The sequence below is a fragment of the Gambusia affinis genome, linkage group LG06 (assembly GCF_019740435.1).
Source record: "Gambusia affinis linkage group LG06, SWU_Gaff_1.0, whole genome shotgun sequence".
Taxonomy (NCBI): Eukaryota; Metazoa; Chordata; class Actinopteri; order Cyprinodontiformes; family Poeciliidae; genus Gambusia; species Gambusia affinis.
The window spans coordinates 22,303,673-22,317,743 of NC_057873.1; positions in this window are offsets into that span (position 1 = coordinate 22,303,673).

The following is a 14,071-nucleotide window of genomic DNA, read 5'->3' on the forward strand; positions in this document are numbered from 1 at the left end:
CAAGACTAGGGTTTTCAAATATTTGTCTGAAAGAAGCATAGAAATCCTATAGACATGTCACTTGGAAAGATCAGACCAAGGTGGAAATATGTCAGGATATGTTGCGCAGCTCTATGATTGGCAAAAAAACAAATGCAAACAGTGGAGGGTTGATGATCAAAGTTTGTTTTTGCAGGTCTGGAGCCTGAGTGTTTTAGAGACGCCTTGTTGACCATGAAGTCCTCTCTATGCAAAATGACTCCAGGCATGATTGAGGCCATTACTTCTTAAGATTGGATCATGCAATCTCCTACAAGCAAATACATCCCGATTTATTTGCTTGACATGCAGCTTTTGCATTTTGTTTTACGAAAAACAATGACCATTTTAGTTTAGTCACTTTGAAAAAAATTTGTGTTGGTATCAAAAGTGTTTGCGATTTTTGGCAGCCATGTCCAGCAGTCCGACCATTAAAGCAGGGCATGCGGTAACCGAAGCGGTAAGGCACAGACTGGAGGCTTTTTACAGAGTGGGACATTAATTCAAGTCAAGGATAAACAGCTCTTAAATGGATCAGATCGTTTTTGTTAAATGTCACACGGGGACCACTTAATGACAGCAGAGAAGATATCAATTATTCAAATCCCCGTTCATGAATTCATTTTAGAACAACTGGATTCATCATTGTTTCTCACCAGCCCCTTTTCGAGGGAGCAGCAGCAGAGTAGGCGGGGGGACAGAAGGAGGGTATATACTGTTTAATCTTCTTAAAAGGTGTATTTTGCGAGTTCCCAATAAGTCATTTTATTTGAGTACCATTAGGCGGTCGTGTTGTGTCTGTGTCTCTTTTTGTACCTGAATTATCTGACCACTCAGTGGAGACAGTCATCAGTAAAGCAGTGACTCATTCGCTCGAACCCCCCGCCTCCCCCTCTCCCCACACACCCCCGTCTACCCCTGCACCATCATCATCATCATCATCTCATTCTCCCTCTCACCCTCCCTAATCCCAAATATGACTTAAACCTCTCATGACGTCATCGAGCCCATGTGATTCAATCAGGAAGCCCTCAAGGACAAACAATGATAATTTTATATACAGAGCAGCTTTGTGATCAGCTGCCCTGAAACCCCTTCGGTTCTCAGTCTGATCTCCACTTTGTCCTCAAAACATGAACATCAACACGGCACGTGCAGGACACACTGTGGTGTAATTTGTATGCACTGGGTCAGGCTGCATTTCAATCTTTGAACAACTATCGATCAAAAACCTTTCTTTGTAAGTAATCTAATGTTACTTTAAAACCCCCCAGGCACTGGGAGTTTTTAATTAACCCCAGCTCCTGTATGTTTTGTGTGCGACTCAAGCCACTTTACTATGACCTATGAATCATTTCAGCATAAACCATAAACCAGCTCCTAAACTCACACCGACAAAAACAAACTGTTGGTATGAAACCATTAAAATTGATGCAACAGTTCTCATCCATTTAATCTGGGTAGAAACCATGCAAGTTAAACTGCACTTACCAAGTTAAATTCAGAATAATAAGATGGTGGTACTGGTTTGGTTTGTCCTCCCACCACGAGACTTTGTCAGTAATGCATTGTGTTGTTACTGAAATGGGGGCCCTGCAATCCTGTCAACATTTTCCCTGTCAGTCGCGGCTAATATGCCAATTTCATCAGCTGCATTTCCGATGTAGTTTTCTGAAGCCGTGGTTTTCCTATGCCATTCGTTTGCTTGTAGAGAATGTCTAACTTTCTCTACATACCTTATTAGACGGATGTGTTTATATTGTCCACAGACTCCACAAAAGGCTGGAAATTAGTGGGGAAAAAATAAAACAAAAAAAGGCATCAAAAAAGAAGCAATATTTAGAAAGCCTGAAGAAATATTGATCAAGTCTATTTGAGGGCAATAGGATAAATTATTTATATATGAACTCCGGAAAGAGTTTCTAGATACATCTTGAAACTTTTCTGATAAAATAGAAACATTCATTTTACATTTTAGATCCATATATTTAGCTAAAACATGAAGCATTGACAGAAAATTTGGTATATAAATTTGTTTAACAGTGCTTATAAATGTTAGCATTTCTATGAAACTGTTAAGCCACAATAAAACATTACGTTTATTTATTTGATTGTGGATTATTTTTATAAAACCTTTATTGGAAAGTCTCGGTTTAAAGACCAGTTATCGGGGGCGCCGCCAGGAATCTTGGGGCCCCCTGACAAAACAATCTTCGAAAATACAATATGATGAACTTTGTATTTGAAAGTGATTTTTTAAATTATTATTTCTATTAACAAAAAATAAATAAATAAATTGTGGAGGGCCCCCTGTCGGTCAGTAATAGATAGGTTGTTGTCGCCTGCCTCACACAACCAAAGACAAAGCAGGAGAACAAAATAGTTTAGTAAGAACAAGTTTAGAGTTCTTTCTAAAGCTGAAAGTTTTGCTCCCTCACTTGCAGCCTTGCACATGGACACACTGTCTCAATGTTATCTTCTCTTACTGTTTGCCTTTCCTGACAGTCTGCTTCTCCCTGATTTCGGTGGAAAAACATTCCTGCCTCCTTCTATGAATGTGTGTTTGTTCTTGTGTGTGTGTGTGTTCGCACTGTTGTATCAGTGCGTCAGTCATGATGGTACATGGAATCTGCCCTGTAGAGAACCACCGGCCAACAGGAAGCACATTCCTCTGCTTCCTGTTTGTGACCCTCTCTCACTTCCTGGCAAGTGTCTGATAACTCTCAAAAAAACACTTAATCACCGATTTGCCCCGCTCTGGTGCCAGCAGACAAAAATAATAAGCCAGTGACTTCATGAGTGTTTATTTTTAGCGTTTTTCATTACTGAAAAGAAAGGAGAGGTTAATTCACTCGGTAGCGTTTGTTCATTTATCGGAACAAGCATTATCTAAGGTCGCCATGTATAATTTGTCTTCTGCTCACACAAAGTGTAACAGATAAACAAATATTCTGGCACTTCAGGAGAACAAAAGGCCCTTCGTAAATTTATGAACATGAGAATTCGCAGCGGGGAATTGACGCGGTCAGCAGATAATATCTGCAGGTAAAGCGTCTTGTTCCTCCAGGTTGGTTTAAAAACGACAATGTTTTACATCCAGTCCTTATTTGTAGCTGATCCCTGCAGCTGTACGGCAACATCAGCATTGTCACAAATGAGATGTAAAGATCGATGAACGTCTCATGGGTTACAGTGCAGTTGTTTCTCGTCTTTTCCAGTCACGGGTGAGTTGGTAAAGCATACAAAAATATTAGTGAGGAGTGATGCTCCTATTATGTCTTCACGTAATAGAATGACACCAGAAAAACTGCATTGTCTCCTCTACCATCACAAACGTAAATATATGAACTCCTAAGAACTTCTGGTGCTGTATGTGGAATTAGAATGAAAATATGGAGAAACACCTCGTGCCTGCTGGTATGTTTGGAAGAGGATATGTGATGCTACAGACCTGTTCATTTTCCAAAGGTCCAGGGAACTTTGTTAGAGTCCATGAGTTTAGGAACTCATAGATTTAAAAAATTAAAATCTAAAGGCCTTTGCCTTAAAACTGAAATGGGGTCTATTGGGATGGAGGACCAAAACTGACATAATTAAAAATAAAAGCAGAAATGTAATTTTTTTGTTTGTTTGTACTTTTTCTGCTCTATACGTTTTTGTAAAAAAAATGAATATATTTTGTTTTGTCTCATCCTTAAACAAGCATTTGTTTTTTGTGTCATTGCCTCGTCTCCTTTTTATACCTTTTCTTGTGCCATACGGAGGACCAAAGCTGATATAATTAAAAATAAAAGCAAATCAAGTTGTAAATAGTTTCACAGACACAAAAGGAAGCTTCTTCTTCCACGTCCATCTCAGGCGCCGGACGTAAAACCTGTGAGACCTTTGGGGAGTGCTGAGAAGTTACTCAAAACAGAATGATCAAAGATTCCTCTTTCTGTATGGTTTAACTCAAAGCTTCAGAAAATCAGCCAAGATTTCTTGCTTCTTATAACTTAGACATTATGAGTGACCGTCAGCCCAGAGTTACATAATTGTTGGGATGATCCATCGTCTTTGTCCTCAAAGGGGAATTAATGGAGCTGCAGTGATGAGGTAACACCGTCAGCTTTATTGCAGAACCTTCTTTTTTTTTCATGTCTGTCTGCCTCTGAGTCAATCAGGGCACATCGGGCTGATCTTAAACATTAGCATGAAGAGATCCACTTAAAGGGCTGGACAGGGGAGACTCCTGCAGATGAGAACAAATGTTGAACTTTATGCGTGGCTGAAAACGTTCACTTACACCACGCCGCCGCATGACATGGCGTCAGGCTGTGGGAGAGCTTAGAAGAAAGAAAATGTATCAGAGACTGCAAAAAATAAATAAATAAATAATAGAGAATAAGGTGGAGGTTCACATTTGAGCACGACAGAAGCCTTGAACATGCAGCTAATGATACGACGGAAAGGTCTAGATCAAACTTTATTTATGTTAGAATGGTCCAGTTAAAGTTCAGACCGAAATTCGTTTAAGAATCAGCGGCAGGATGTGAAAAACGATGTGATGCTTTCCAGTCAAGCTGAATGAGCTTGAGCTGTGTTGCAAAGATGAACAGGCAAAAGTATCCGTCTGTAGAAAGTTAAAGCACACAGAAGTGTGTGGTTGTAATGAAAAAAAAAAAAAAAGTTCAAGAGATGCGAGTCCTGTACTTTAAACTTACACACGTAAGCAAACACTGCGAGGCGAGTCATTTAATTGGCCAAGGATGGTATTTATTTAGAAAGTCAGCTGTCGACGCTAACACAAGTATCTGGATTCATCAACGGTCGAAACATAGCTGCAGAATGTCGCTGCAAATTAAAACCCACATCGTTTTCTAAATTATAATTGCAGAAAGCAGCAAAATAAACAAATTCTACTTTCTAACCTTGCAGGGCATAAAGCAGGAAAGCACATCCACCCTGATCTGTATTGGATGTGCATCTGCAACACAATAAATGTACAACCTGCAAGACGTGGGGGAAAGTTTTCTAGGCAAGTGCGGTTTCGTGCTGCGATCGTTCCTCCACCATTGTTCTCGAGGTGTTGTTCAAGTAGTCAGAAAGGCAGACAGGAGAAGGAATGGCTGAGTCACTCTTTGTCCCCGGATTTGTTTGAGTTGTCTCAGGAGAGGGGGGAATTTCTGGAGGAGCTCCAGCGATTGTGAAAGCCAGGCGCTGTGAGAGCAGGCGGCCTCACTTCCCACACCTAAGTGGTCAGGAGAGATAAAGAGGCCAGCAATGGATCATGCCAGCTGGACCCTGCTGAGGTGCAGGCGCTGGAACATTAGTAAATGACACATTTAATTTTATTTGGGTTTTGGGACTATAATGTAGGCTGTTACTGAATTAAGGTTTCATTGTTTGAAAGGACTTTATACAGACGCATCTCAGCTAATTACAATATCATCAACAAGGTCATTCATGTCAGCACAAGTCGCCGGTCCATCACAGGACAAGACAGAGACAAACAACTACACACACACCCACACACACAGTCGTGTTTTCATTACTTGTAGGGACGTCACGTTTACTTCCATTAATTTTCACAGCCTAACCCTTACCCATAATCCTAACCATCACAGACCTAACCACTAACCCAAAAACAATGATTTCACTCACGGGGACCAAGAAAATGTCCCCGCAAGGAGCAGTGGACCCCATAACCTCTCATTGTAGACAGAAATAGGTTCCCATTGGGATATAAAAACCTGGTACACACACACACACACACACACACCTAAGGACAATTTACAGAAACCCCTTACTGTCACGTACTGGTTTGTGCTAGGACACTGGAGTACCAAGAGAGACATACAGTCACTAATTGAGAAACTAGTAGCCAACATTATTTTTTGTCGAGTGCCGTCATGAAACTCATCATTACACATCACATATTGGTCAACATGTCATATTAACTAATATGACATGTTGACCAATGTTATATTTATCATGGTATCAAAAGCAACTCTAAACAGGCGGATGTTTAGCCTTTCATGTTTCTATTTCTGTCATTATTGATGACTTTTCTTTTTTTTTTTCTGTGCCTCTCCAGTCTTCCCTTAATTTCCAAATTAAACGTAAAATTTACTTTTAGTCTGTCATGTGGACTTTGGCCTACTGAGCAATAGCATCGCCTCGTTTTTCTCTGGGCCAAACCACCATCAAGTCACTTTGAGCCCCAGTTCATGAGAAATCAATTAATCTATCAAAATTGATTGATTAATGTTATATAATATTTATTTTTTTATAAAACAAATTGTTTTATATAAGATAAAAGGAGACAATGAAAAACAAAGATACAAATAAGAAATAAAAAGCGAAACAATCAAAGTTCATTAATACTTCTGAACTGCTGCACAGTTCCCGCAAAACTACATTTTATTCCTGTTGTGTTGTGCACAGTTTTTCCCTCCATTCAACTTTCTGTTTTCGGTGGACACAGCCAGCTTTGGTAGCCATTACCATCCTTCTGGTGGGAATTCATAACTGTTTGCTGGAAACCTGCCAAGTCAGCAGTCTTTGCCATAACTGTGTTGTTTATAACACAACATTTATGTTTTAAAAAGCATTTATCTCTTCTGTTATAGTCATAATTTGTGGGCAAAAGTGAAAACTTGATTTTTGTGAGTAAAGAGCCACAAAAATCAAGGACAGAAACTGAAGGTTGAAATGTATCACTGTGCATGTCATAGGGAAACATTGCATGAGTTTTATTCTTTGAATTTAACTGACGTTAGATAATTTATTTTCAAGAAAGACACTGGGCTTTATTGAGACGAGCTGCATGCACAATAGAAACTGGTTTTTAATCTTCCTCAAATGCAGAGCCGGCGTTTTAATCCAGCCTCTCCAGCTGGACATGAGAGCTGAGGACGTTATCAAGATGATGCCACCGGATCGTATGGGAAGCTGGACACTTCTGCGTCTCTCATGTCTAGACAGGAAGACATATGAGGAGGCGGAGAAGGGAGGGGAAGTGCTAATTAGGCTGAGATTAAAGTTATCTCTGTTCATCTATGAGTCTGTGGACCTCATCGGGGTCCCCTCCCTTTCCCACCGGAGTAAACACAGGAAGATGCTACTAATTAGTGTCTGTGATGCCGAGGGACGCCTGATGTCCACACTGGTGGGACAAATCCAGCAGCTGCAAGCCGTCAGCCAGAGCAAATGGTGAACATCTCCGCGTCACAGTGGAGATTATTCATGAGATAGATTGGTTAAAATTGAAATGTATATAACACTTTGAGCATTTTGTGTCACTTCAAGCTTTTGTTTGTCTCATATTAAAGTTTACTTGATGATCTGAAATCTATAAGATAATTTCTTATATTGGGAGGTAAATAGTTTTCTGGGGGGTTTCGGGGTCTCGGGGGGTTCGCAGTGCTGTTGCTGTGAGGCTTTTATCCAAAGCTCTCTGTTATCCAAAACGTCTCAAGAGGCTGATGGAGGAAGTGAAAACGCTGGTAGGCCACGAAAGGGTTTGAACGGTGAGATGTTTGAGAGCTGGAGGTGAGGATCACTTTGTCTCCAACATCTAAATGTCTATGACATTTACGATTCTAAGCCTTAATGTAGTGATTGGGGTTTTCTGTGTGTTTATTTAGGTTTCTGTGTTCTGTAGAGTCTCTGTGTTGTCCCGTCTACCCCTTGATTGGTGCAGCTGTTCCTTGTTTCCCCTGATCGTCTCCCTGTGTGTTTAATCCCACCTGTGTTCCTTGTTCCTCATCTTGTCTCGTCTTGTCAAGTCTGTCGTTTGGTTTAGTTATTCCAGTTGCTACCAGCTCTGATTATATTTTGTGTCTGCTCATCTGCGCTGCCTGTATTTTGAATTTCATCACCATTAAAATCAGAATTTCTTCACATCACCCTGGGTCCACATCGTCTTCCTCGCCACCTCTACCCGAACATCATGACACTTAAGCAGCATTTAAACATATTATGAGCTCAAGAGTTCTTCGTTCTCCTTTTCTTTTTTCATCATCTTTGCCACTTTGGGCTCAGAAACTAAACTACTCTTTCTAATTATTTCACTTTAAAACTTACCACCATCCATCGCAGCACCTCGCTGCAGCAGACTGCAATATTTGCTTTTCTTGTTTTCTCCTCCTCCTCCTTCCTCTCCTCTTATTCTTTCGTTCTTCCCTCCTAAAAGACATGATTTACTTGTGACAGAGACAAGGACATGGGCCTGTTAGCGAGCGCCTCTGACGTAGGCACTGGCGTCCCCTCTTCCTCATTATCCCCCTTCTTCATCCATCGTCTTCTCCCGCTCCTCCTCCTCATGCCTTACTCAAATTGGGGTCACCAACCTTCGTCGTGCGGCCCGGTGAATCATCAATGGGACTCTCGCTGCGGGAGGAGGAGGGATGCTGCCCGTCCAGGACGCTTCCGTCCTCCTAAATTATCAGGGTAACCCGACTTTGTCTGCTCTCTACTGTCTCTTTTCTTCTAGAGCAAAGAGAAGAGAGACGAACTAGAGAGGCGGAAGATGAACGAGAGGCACGACTCTTGATGCCTGCGTGGTAATCTCGGTGTTTGCAACCGTTTTGTGCTTCATCAAATAGTCATTGCACTCTTTATGTTAAATCCATCATAATTAATACACATACCAGATACTAGAAGCTAGTCCTAGTGCACTGGATGATCCATCAGCTCCGTTTGGCTGCCTTTAGTGGTGCTCCTTTCATTTGTGTGCTGCCTGGTAAAGCAGGAAGTGATGCAGGAACGCAATAAAGACCAACAAAATTAACTTTCAAAACTACCCTCGAACTGGCCGTTTCACTTTTCGAAACGTTTGGTTTTGTAGCGTGTCGCGTACATTCATGTCCAACGTATGAATGCACTGCCGCAGTATTGACACACTGGGTCAGTGCATTGTAGAACAACCTTTTATTGAAAGTACATGTCTGTCTTTTGGGGTGTGTCTCTACAAGCTTTCCACATTCAGTTCAATTCATTTAATTTCAAAAAATGCTCTATTAATCCCAAAAAGAAGCTACATTTTGTTGGAACTCATAGAAATTGATTTTCTTCAAAATTTAAAAATCAATTCAAGATCTAAAATTGATTCATTGATTCCAAAGGGAAACTAAATGTGGTTGTAGCTCATCTAATTAGAGCGTTATTGTAGATGGCGGAGGCTGTGCGCAGCAGTCAGTTTTACAGAACACCTAAAGAAGCCTCTGACTGAAGACTAACGCTAGTCTCATGGTCGTTCTTTTCTTGGTTTTACAATGAATCCTTCTTTGCACAAAAAGTTACCCCAGTTATCCCAGAGGTTTCCCCATAACAGAACACAAATTCACACAAAATCCTTCCTCAGTCGTTCTTAATGTAATCAACCAACACACCCAAGATGTTAACACAAAACAAACAACCGTCTTAAATTTTCTCCCTGAAAGAAGATTTTGCATTTTAGTCAAGAACCGTGTCGCTTTCTTCACAGGAGCTCAAATGCAAAACTCCTGGGAAGTTCTTATCTTCCACTGCAACATTTTTATAGCTAATAGTTATCAAACACTACACTTCTGCCAACATTATGTGTCAAGAACAGACCACTAGAACTCCCAGACCAAGGCCGCGAGAACTGAATTAGGTCATTTTGTCCTTGCAGGCCTGGAAGAGAGAACAATCTGTCCTTTTGGAGGATGTATCAACCTTTACATTACAGACTCTGCCTGAATGTTAAAACTTAAGGTCATCTGGCAAATGCACGAACTCAAATAAATGCAAAAGTCCAACAATTTGATAAAAGTATTGGTTCTGAGATCAGTATTTGATTGAATCGGTCACTGACATTAGGGAATTCCTTTCAATCTGCATTAAAATGACATATTTTAATAAAGATCAGCACTGCTCAGTCATGAACAGCAATGAAAAATATATTTAGACGGGGGTCCAGAGTTTGAAGAGAAGTTGGGTATCTTTGACGCTCAATCTGTGGTTGTTTGTGTTTTGTTTAATATGAACTAAATAATCTCCATGATTAGAGTCTAGAGTTAGTGTTGAAACAAGGTGTATATCACTCAATACTGCATAAAAAACCCCACTATTTTCACAGTTCTTGACTGCGCAAAATAGCTTTTTTTCATTGTTCCTTATAACACAAACGACACACAAAACATGAGAACCAGGGATAATAGACTCACACTCCCACAGAGGCTCACAAAACCAAATACAAGTCATTTGTTTATGTTCTTCCATTAAACTCTGGTTTTGTTTTGCTTTAGACACACAAATACTTTGTGTTTATAACTGAGCTGAATGTAGAGAACAGTAGGATTGTCCACGTGTGTGTGTGTGTGTGTGTGTGTGTGCGTGTGCATATTGTGTGTGTGTGTAGGGAGGCAAAAGGTCAGTTTTGGTCTAAAAGCACGTCGACATGCTCGCAGCTTATTTGCTGATGCTATCTATGAGAGGAATCTGAGTAAACAGTGAGGTCAGATAACAAGAAGAGCTCTTCTTCCTTCTTCTCGCCCAGTACTCCTCCCTGATGACATTTAGACCTGAATCCTCATGAGTTGATACAATCTCCCTGTAAAACTCAATTTAAACATGCTAGTCTTTAATTTGTAGGAGATTCTGGCCGCTGCGAGAATGGCTAAACCTTCAATTCTAACAGATGAAGCACGGTGCTGGCAGCGTCATGCTGCTGGAAAAAAAAATAAAAAATCCTTCTTTAGTTAGGGTGGGGAGGCCAGTTCTCTACAACGCAGGTGAGATGGACAACATGAAAACTGATGCTCTTGTCAGAAACAGGGACAGTGAAGTTTTTAGCTTCCTGCAAAAGAAAACCTCAAAAAGCCAAAGTGAAACATGGTGGCGGCAGCAGCATGCTGTGGGATACTCTTCGTCGTCAGAGACAAGAAAAAGAGTAAAAATGACACCTGATGGCAGATTTGAGAGTTCGCCCACAGCAATACAACAACCCTAAACATGCGGACAGAGCTACAATGGGAAGCATAGACTGTGTTTCCCAGTCAAAGATTTTAGCAAATCCCACTGAGAATTTGTGGCGAGACGTTAAAAGTCAAGTGATTATTTTGTCTTATCTGACTGAGCGGGCGATTCTTTGCAAAAAAAAAAAAAAAAAAAAGGGAAATATACAGGGACCACAAATCAGATTTTGAATTGCATATATGCTTTACCTTCCACTTTATGATTATGCAATACTAATCGGATTATTACATGAACTATATTTAATGTACTCAAATTTAAGTAAGTGGTATGAATATCTGCAAAGTTGATGTAAATGATGAGTGAATATTAACGATCCTTTTCACACTGAAATGAAGCTCCAACTTAAAAAATACATGAATTAACTTGTTACATGTAATCAAATAGTCAAACTTGCTTTATTTGCTTTATTTATTTGCTTTATTCAACATGACAACTTAATACTCAAGTTGATTACTTGTAACAAATAATTTTTTTTATATATATATATAAGTTGGATCACCTGTTGTGTGTGTTGTTTTTTTTTTATTTTAGTGCAGATGGATCACGTGTGTGCGTGTGTGGGTGTGTGTGTGTGTGCGTGGACGGGGGTGTGTGTGTGTGTGTGTGGAGAAAGAGTGCGATCTCACACACTCTGTCTCTGGGTCTTAGGAGAGTCGGACCTACATGTTCTTCCACCTGGACTCCTCTGAAACAGGGAGGGCAGCCCAGTTCTGACCCCAACACATCTGGAGCCGACACACTCAAAGACGCCGAGGAGGAGCATAAATAACACCCTCACACATGTACAGTATGTCACTCACAAGAAATACACAAACGCAGACAGGCATGCACTTCCCGGAGAACAAATATACGGCTCTTCTCCACACACGTGTTTGAACGTAGACACACACACACACACACACACGCACACACACACACACACACGCACACACACACACCCACACACACACAGGCAGAAAGCTAAAGGAAACCCAGATTGTGCAGCGCGTCTGTCTCACACACACACGCACGCACACTGAGTCCAGATACAGATGGTCGGTGCGGTCATCTCATTAATCCTGAGCTTTTACGTTTTTATGTATAAAAGAAGACACTTGTGTTTTATCGTGCTGTGTCTGGGAGGAAAATGTGCAGCTGCTGCAGGTGCTGGAGGGCATGTTGACCTCCCAGACGAGGGTAAAGTGGTGGGACATCCCAAAGCGAAGCACAGATAAAACGCCGTCTGCGCACGGTTGTTCTTCTTCAACAGGTTTCAATTGAAGTTACAATTGAAACCTGAAAAGCTCGTCCATCATGGCTCGAGCTTCGCTTGCCGCAATGCTTCCCCAGAGCCCCGAATACCAGAGCGATGACGCGGATGTCAGAGCAGGGTTTGGGACTTTCAGGTTTATCGTTTTACGCCGGTGAGAACGGCCTCCTGGTGCAGCAGGTCAGAGCAGGATGCTGCAGGAACTGGCTTTCTTTGCGTGTTGGGACGTTTTCTGAAAAGTTGTTTTTAGATTTTTTAATGTGATTATAGTTAAAAATCCTCTTTTGCCAATTTATCTTTTCTTGTTTTTAGGAACAATCACGTGTGCAAATTTGATTAATAAAAAAACAAGGCATTCAAGGACTTGAGGGACCTTGTAAATGATTTGAAAAAAATGGTATATATATATATATATATTTAAATATTATTGAAAGGTTGATGTGTCAAGACTTTACTTCTGGTAATTCTGATGATTCTCGACGTGCAGTTGATGAAAACATGACATTTAAGATTAGAATATTGCATCAGACCAATAAATTCTAACACAGAAATGTGGGTTTATTAAAAAGTATTTTAAAGTATTATGTATTTTCCAGGCAAATTGTCCCCTTTTCCATCCATTAATTTCCCAATCAGTGTTTCGGATCAGCTGTAGTTTCTCCTCCACTATCATTCGAGCCCTGCAGGGTCTGCAGCCCCTTTCCCTCCCTGTATTTATCCAACTGTAAACAGTTTGCCTGCAGTGCAGCTGCTTGTCCCAAAGACTGCTGTGCCCTAAGGGGACGGGGGCCCAGGTGTTCCTGTTTGGGTTTGACGCCGTTCCTTATTTTTAGTCTCACTGAGAACTCTGCTGCTTGTGGACGTAGCGGCTCACTTGTGTGTTTATTTATTTCTAACGGCCAATCAGCCGGGCAGGTTTGTGTCAACATCAAGGTCCAGCTTCCTGTTATTACTGACCACACGCACACATATACATACACATATACAAACCAGCAACATGCTGTACGTACTGCAATTACACGGCAGCGTCTGCAGATTCTGAAGGACACATGGACGACATGAGGACTGTTCTCCTTGCGTCTAACTCATCGGATGAGTTCCCGTTCATCACGGTTGTTCTGCAGCCGAACAGAGCTTTAATGTTTAAAGTGATCTGTTTTATTCAATTTCATTCCATTCTAACTTGAAATAGTTAACCAAAATGGGTTATGATAGGAGAAACGTTATAGTGTCTCAGAAATATTTATATATCCTGATATTGGTACATGACAAATATTGAGAAATGGATCAAACTATGCTGGTAATTCTGGACACGCTCAGCCAGAATGACTAAGGAAAAGCTCATCTTTCTACTAATAAGTCTGAAGAGAAATGGGCTAAAATCCAGACTGAGATTTTAATCATTTTGACTGAACAGACAAAGCTGAGCACATATATTATTTCTCAACATAAACAGCTAGTGGTGATAACAATAGACTTTATTAAGTTCCTGTCGGATTGCATGTAACAAAGTAATCCACAAACATGAAATAGTTGGAAAAACAAACTTTGGGTGCAGCCAATTGACTTCAGTCCCCTCGTTACTGAACTCGGTAAACATGTGAGCAACTTAATGACTTTATAAATCCAGCTGCTCAGAGGTTTGTTGGAGAACATCAGTGAACAAACATGTCAGGACAGAGAGGAAGATGTGGACAGCAGAGTCCAGTCTGTTCCAACACAGGCTGATATTTTGAATTGATCTACTGCTTGGTGCGTGTGTGTGTGTGTGTGTGTGTGTGTGTGTGTGTGTGCGTGTTTGAAAGTGTGTGCACCGCCTCC